Source organism: Dermacentor silvarum, chromosome 1 (genome assembly GCF_013339745.2).
Source record: "Dermacentor silvarum isolate Dsil-2018 chromosome 1, BIME_Dsil_1.4, whole genome shotgun sequence".
NCBI lineage: Eukaryota > Metazoa > Arthropoda > Arachnida > Ixodida > Ixodidae > Dermacentor > Dermacentor silvarum.
This window is the reverse complement of record NC_051154.1, coordinates 365,092,545-365,100,061: the sequence shown is the minus strand read 5'-3', so window position 1 is coordinate 365,100,061 and position 7,517 is coordinate 365,092,545. Positions and strand designations below refer to the sequence as shown.

The 7,517-nt window shown below is 46.5% G+C and overlaps 1 non-coding gene across 1 annotated transcript; it reads right to left on the bottom strand.

Moving 5' to 3' along the window:
• Positions 1 to 917: 917 nt before the first annotated feature.
• On the bottom strand, positions 918 to 990 carry Trnar-gcg (transfer RNA arginine (anticodon GCG)). The gene has a single exon. It is a non-coding gene; the product is annotated as a tRNA-Arg (tRNA).
• Positions 991 to 7,517: the final 6,527 nt, after the last annotated feature.

Below are 7,517 nucleotides of genomic sequence, written 5' to 3'. Positions count from 1 at the left end.
TGTTGAAGAAGCCTTGTCTGTACATCCTTGTACTCGCCACCGCTCTCGCACTACCTCATTCACCTTGCCGTAAGGGGGCGAGGTTACTCGCACGTCGTTGTCATGGACGCTGTACAGCAGCCAATGAATCTTCAGTCGCGTATCCTGGTGGCATGGGTCGAGTACCATGCAACGGCGATTCTTGACAGTTATATCGCCGACAGCGAGCATCTTCTTGCCCTCAGCAGTCTTCAGTGTAACTGCCCAAACGTGATTCGTTTGGTAAGCCCTCAAGGCATCCACCTCGGGGAGCATAGCCAAACGCATAAGTGCGTCCCTGAAATCCTCGACGTGGTATGGGCGTGCCTTGATGTCCGCGGGCAAAAAAACAGCATGCAGTGCGGCATCACCTGATGACCTGCGTCGTTTCTTCAATAGTCCTGTTACCGCGGCCATGGCAGTAGCTCCGGAGGCTCTTGCGTCGAAGTGGGCCGCCGCTCTGCGCAGCTCCAACCTCAAGACACAAGAGTGTGCAGTCCAGCGGGCCCGGGAGGCGGCGAGGAGGCAAAGCCTCGAAGTCCCCTTATGGGAAACCTGAGCTCGGGTCGTTAAACTTCGCCGGATTTTAATAAAGTTGTTTCCATCCATGATGGTCCGGAACACTTTCTCGAGCGGAGCTCGACGCGGCCGGAAGTGGAATCGACTGCACCACAAGCCCATTAGGTCACGCGGACATAGAGAAGTATCAGCTGAAAGCCTATAAACAGCAAAGCTGCACGAGTAAAAACAATTATCACGTCTACGACAGACTCGAACCTGCAATCTCCTGATCCGGAATCAGATACCTTACGAATAAAAAAATTAGGCCACGCGGACATGCAGAAGCAGCAGCTGCAAGCCCATAAAGAGAAATGCTGCATGAGTGAAAAAAATTATCACGTCCGCGACAGGACTTGAACCTGCAATCTCCCGATCCGCAATCGGGCGCCTTATGCATTAGGCCACGCGGACTTTTTCCTCTTTCTTGCCTGGCTTTGACACACAGCATTTCACCAAAAGAACAGTCGCAATAAGAACACACAGTAAAATGTACATAATGTGCAGGCGTTTTCAACCAGCATCCCGCTGGCTGTGTGTAATTGAAGTTCGCGCAAATTCACCAGCGGCTCTAACTTGAAAGCCACTCGGGTGGTTCCGCTAACGTTTTATGGATTCCAACAAACCAGTGCATGCACTCACGAAAATAAATTCGTGCAGGCCATGCGTCCTTGTCAACGTAATATCCTGCCATTCTGGTCCGCCAAATGCAGTGGATGTGCATAAGCATAAATAAATCAAAAGGCACACCATCCTCGTTATCTACGCTTAAGTACCTAATGCCATACGGGTCAAGTGGAAACTCTTTTCATAGTGTTCTCTGTAATACATCCCAAAAATAAACCCCTTCCAAACAGTGTAAAAAATAGGCTCTGGCTGTTTGCAAATTAAACAGTGCGGTCCCCACTCTAAAAATAATTCCTTTCCCTCCCAAAACATTTCAACTGGTAATGTTCCTGAGTGTAATTAAAAAAAGTTTTTGTTCCTGGCGGCACCTGCATTTTTCTTCACTCTTTACATCATCGCTGCCTGGATCTTCCACTGTACAAGGACCTGTACAAGGGCACCGGGAAAACAACGTCACACAAAGTGCAATACAGTTTTTTCGTTTCATACTGGATAGGCAATCGTTTGAAAACCACGCTGAAAGAAATCTTACACTCGACAGTGCCGGAAGCAGAATGATCCATAAGGCCACGCGGATATGCAGAAGCAGCAACTACACGCCCATAAACAATGCTGCACTAGTAAAAAAAGAAAGAAAACACCTTGAAAACTCGACGTCCGTGAAGGACTACAAAAACCTGCCATTTCCTGATCCGTAATAATGCGCCAAATCCACACGGCCTCACGTATAGGAACCACCAGACGTTCCATAAAACTATAGTCGGATACAACTTAAGAAGACAGCTGCATTTGCCCCTCAAAGGCGGATGCACACGAGCCGGCACCAATAGGCGCGCACTTCAGGTGACGTCATGAGCCGGACGGCCGGTGTCCCCGCCGACGGAGAACATGCCTAACATGGCCGCCCTCGCTTCGAACTGGGCCGAGTCGCGTCAGCTCCGTGCGTCTCCCTTCGTCAGAGTGAATTCGAATTGTTTGTGGTGGTCTGTCATGCCGGAAATATTATTGTGAGCTTACGATGCACAATTTGTGCCGCGTGCGTTTGTTCTGAGCCGTGAGCCGGCGAAGAAAGATTGCAGCGAACATCGGTGACGCTGCGCTGCGCTTCGTGTGGAAACAGGATCCCGCGGCGACATACCGCTGCAAAGAAACATCGTACGTGTTTGTTCCGCGGTGTTTTGTTTTGCTCCTAAGTGAAGTTACGACGACGAGAGTTCGCCAATGTCTGGTACCCACTGTGAGCGGCGGGTGTGTTTGTGTACTCTGCCCCTGCGTTTCTCGTCGGACGTGGTGAAGTGATGGAGCAAAACGATTATCAGGATAAATGAGAAAAGCGTGCGCGGATGAAACCAACCTGCGAGTTTCTCAACAGAAAAGATTTGTGAAAGCAACCTCCAAAGCAAAGATTCGTTGCTGCCAGCTAAGCGTGCAAACGACCGATCGTTGGCAGCAGTGTGATAAGATAGCCGAGCGTCTATCAGCGTCGTTCGAGTGTTGTGTAGCACCGTCGATAGATTGCTTTCCACCAATGCTAACAATCAGTGACTAACAAGCGCTTCTTGAGCGAATGTCATTGGATTGTTAACGGTCAGGCGTTTGGAAGCAGTGTTTGTTTCCCTAATGTCAGCCTGAATGCTAATATAAGATTATGACTGATACACTGGTGCCGTTGCAAGGGAGCTTGGCATGAATTCGCGTCGCTGTGTGGCTTAGAACTCTTCGCTCACTGCACGCGCCAGCTGTAGAAAGCCTGCTGTGACACAATCGCGCATAAGCTGTGCTGTCAGCGCTCGACTTGCTTTCCCACAACACAGCTTTGCGCTTTGTCGTGATATGTCGCTACTAAAAAATTCCTATGACAGTGAAGGCAACAGAGCCAATATGTGCATTAAAAAAGTACGACAAAGTAGGCACAGCTGCTTGTGAACTGACTCCTAATAGTTCTACTCGCGTCTGCGTTAAATGTATGTGCGTGTTTTCTTGTGCGTTTATGTATATTCGTTATTTTGCCCTTTCTTGTATTTTAGATCTTAGTTTTCGTGCTCGCGTTTGTGTTCATGTGTGTGAATATGTGAGTTCTTCCGTGCGTGTATGTATTTATTCCTATTTCTATCTTTTTATCTTTGCTTTTGTTCTTTTAAGCATGCTGCAGCCACGACTTTCTTTACAATTCCATTAACTCGTCTCATTCAAAGCACCAAGTCCAGTGAATACAGGGCTGGCCTCTTCGATGTCATTAAAGCCATTCTCTCTTGTCTACCTTGCCTCCTCAGTCTGTCACCTTGCTTTGTTTTCTCCTACTATTCTGACCTTGCTTCTTCTGCTGTTGCCGCAACGTGATTAACCAACTTGCACCAAATAAAGTTCTATCAGCTCTGACAACAGAAACATTGACAGATACAAAATGTTAAAAGCATCACGTGGCTTGCACAGTTACTTCGTCTCTTACCCCTGTTAATGTGTTTATGCATCAGTGCATACGGTAGCTTGCCAGAAGTGCACATGAAAAGGTGCCATATTGTGAAACAGCACCTTGCTATGTTGTTGCATTCAGTCTTAATAAACAGATGGTTTTGCTGCCCGTCACATGTGGTGGTACACATATATAACATTGTGCAGTGGGGCATCATTTCCTGTCTTGACGCTTTCATCATTACAAATGCAGTTTTCTAGTGGATGGAGTCCAGCAAAGCAGTGCTGTGAGAGCTTTTGCAACTTTCACCATTTATTACTTCCCCAATTCCACTGTCTGAATCTGTCCGTCACTTTGCCTACGGCTTGTAATGAACAAAGTGACTCGCTAAAACACGTTCAACTTTACTGAGCATTTTTCCGGTACGCAAATATGACAAAAAATTGCTAGCAAAGTTAATCACGTAATAATTGTGCTTGCATTCGCATTACTTGCTATTTAAAATTGGCTATGACAACACTTCAATTTTCAGTGCAGACTGATAACGGAGCCATAAAGCGTGCTCCGACTCTTGCTATTTCACTATGGGGCGCGTTAAACTCGACGGTGGCTGCCTGAATGAGCATTTTGGGCCTCACTAAGCTAATGATGTCTTATATTTGTTCTCTTATTCGCATTACTTGTGTGAGCCAGATAACAAAATAAACATTGCAACCACATGAATGTGCTTTGGCATTCAAGCTGCTGACAGTGGCTGTCAGTTTCGTGTCGTCTGCTGCTATTTCACCACCACTCACTATGACATGACTGATTTCCAGTGCAGACTGCTAACAGAACCATAAAGCGTGCTCTGACTACTGCTATTTCACTATGGGGCGCGTCAAACTCGACGGTGGCTGCCCGAATGAGCAATTTGAGCCCGCCAACGATAATCAGGGTTAACAATAGTGTTTCAATTCAGATATGCCAGCACTTAAATGTGTTTCTATGCCACTTCTTAAATCGAGCACAATGTGTGCAGGACGTTGCTGATCAGAATTGAGCTTCTATTATAAGGAATATGCCATAAATGGAACTGCTTATTTATTTCAGAGGTCACGGAATGGATGATTGGCTGTTGCGAACCCACCGGCAAAATTTTGATAGCCCTAATAAGGGCTGTTCTTTTGTTAATAAGAAGCCTTTATGCTTCGTCGAGTGGCTCAATGCCAGACAGCTCGCAGTCGGAGTCGCTTTCTTCAGTGTCATCTTCACCCAGCTGGATGATGATGGGTTGAATGTGCTCACTCCCAGACGTGTAAAGTCTGAACTTTGCCGAAGTTGCAACTTTCCGCCAGTCTCCGAAGGTCGGCAATGTATTTCCGAACCTTCTCTCCATCCCTTTGCTTACGCATGAAGAACGAGAAACTCGCCGCTATTTCATTAACTTGAGGATTGTAGTGTTCCTCGAGGTATTCAACGACTTCATCGTAAGTCTGGCTGTTAAACGACACGGTTGGAAGGCGCACTTGCAACATGCGCACGACATTATCGCTCAATGAAGACACCAGCAGAGCTCGGCGTTTGGCCGTGTCAAAAATTCCATTGCCTTCAAAATAAGCTTCCAGCCGTATCCTGTACGTGCTCCAGCTGCTCACCGTCTCGTCGAAAACCGGTGGGCGAGCTGCCATCATTCGATCCTGTCAGTCGCAGACCACGCTCACATGAAATCCCATCCTCGTCGCCACTGCTGTAGCGCGCGTAACAACAACAGACTCAGTAGGGGCAAACAATGGAATGGTTTATTGAAGATAGCGGGGAGTCTGTCTGGGGGCAACACTGTCCCGACTCTTTGTTCAAGAAAATGGCGTCCCACAGGGTTGCGTATTAAGCACCACTCTTTTCGGGGTGAAGATGAATTCCATAAATTCGGTTATACCGTCCAACATTATGTACTCTTTATACGTCGACGACCTTCAAATTGCATGCCGTGCCTCGGGTATGTCTACATGCGAAAGGCAAACCCAGATAACAATAAACAAGTTGACGCAATGGGCCGATAAAAATGGATTTCGTTTTTCTACACAAAAAACTATGGCAGTCGTGTTTTCACAAAAAGGGGGTTATACCCGGACCAAGTTCTCAAATTAAATCAAAGCGCATTACCGGTTAAGCACGAACAAAAGTTCTTATGAATTATTTTTGATAGCAAATTAAACTTCATCGCTCACATTAACAGCGTAAAAACCAAGGCAAACAAAGCGCTTAACATCCTGAAGGTCCTATCACGTAAGCATTGGGGCACCGACCGAAAGTGCCTGTTACGTATTTACCGCTCTGTCGTGCGCAGCCTTCTTGACTACGGTTGCATAGTTTACGGGTCGGCAAGGCAGTCGTACATCAAACGTCTTGATCCCACAAACAACCACGGACTGCGCTTAGCAACTGGCGCGTACAGGACCTCCCCAATAGAAAGCCTGTATTCCGAAAGTAACGAACCCTGTTTGGAGCACCGAAGAGCTTTGTTCACAATTTCATACGTGCTTAGAATCACAGCTCTACCTAATCATATATGCCACACTGTTGTTACCTACACCACAAACAGAATACACTATGCCAACAAACCATACACCGTTAGACCACTTATCCTTCCATTTGAATATATGTGCCAAAACTACCATGTTCCGAGCGAGGCTCTCAAGGTCGCCGAAACACCGAATAGACTGCCCTCGTGGTATGATTTCGCACATTTTTGTGATTTTACTCTGACATGCCACAAGAAAAAAGAAACACCGCTTGAACACATAAGGCAAGATTTCTCAGAATTACAAGAAAAATACAATGACTACACCGAGTTTTAAACTGACGGTTCTAAGACATAGCAACCCAGGCGGCACGTCAGCTCGGACCAACGTTCGATACGTATTGGCACTTCCTGGCCGAGTGATGGCCTAAGGTTAACAGCGTGGTTCCAATATGGGCTGGGCCATTCTAATTCCTGGCCGAATGATGGCCTAAGATTAACAGTGTGGCGCGAATATAGGCTGTACCATTCTGATAGAGATCCAACGCTGGCCCGCATTACACATTCAGTAAACAATATTAGCTCGTCCATTCAACAAGGCGGGAATTATTGGACCAACTTTCATATGGACTTGCCAACATGGGTTACTAAGTTGACTTTCTTTGGGTTACATTGGTCCGTAATAAGCCAATTTACGCCTTAACAATTTTAATACTTTCTGGTACGACTTGCTAAGGTTAAATAGCATGTTTGAAAGACTAATGCACTGATCACAGGCACACTGCGCAGGAACCAGAAATACGTGTGCAAGCTGTGACCCCTTCAACAGAGCTGATACCACGTTGGTTAATTAATTAGTTCGCTTGACGATACTACTTTCGTTGAGATTTAATAACAGCTTCGCTGATATGCTTATCTGTCACGGGGGACGGGCTGATCGATTTGCTGTGACAGACCGCGGGTTGTTCACAGCAGGGCACGGGTATATACTGGCGCCTGCCGCTTAAGTCTGCTCTACACGTGATAATTAAGCAATGGTTTGTGAATGACCTTATGATAAAAATTAATTACGAGGAACGTATGCTTGCATTACGGTCAGAGGATTACGTAGTACAGTAATCGCAAGTGGCTCCATGTATGGGCGGTTGCCGAGTGCTTGAAGCGTTTACATAAGCACTCAAATTTGTTTCGCGTCACTCTGGGCAGACGCAAACAAAACAGTGCGACCTTGCAATGTTCGCTAGAATGCTATGCTTCCAAGTTTTCGCACGACAGCCGATGGAATAGCAAATTTAGTCCTTTTCTTGGCGCCGTCGGCAGAAAAGGCACTCGACTCCATCATTGCTGTCGACGGCACGTCGATGCAATGTGTTTTCTTATCAAATCGAACCTTAAAGA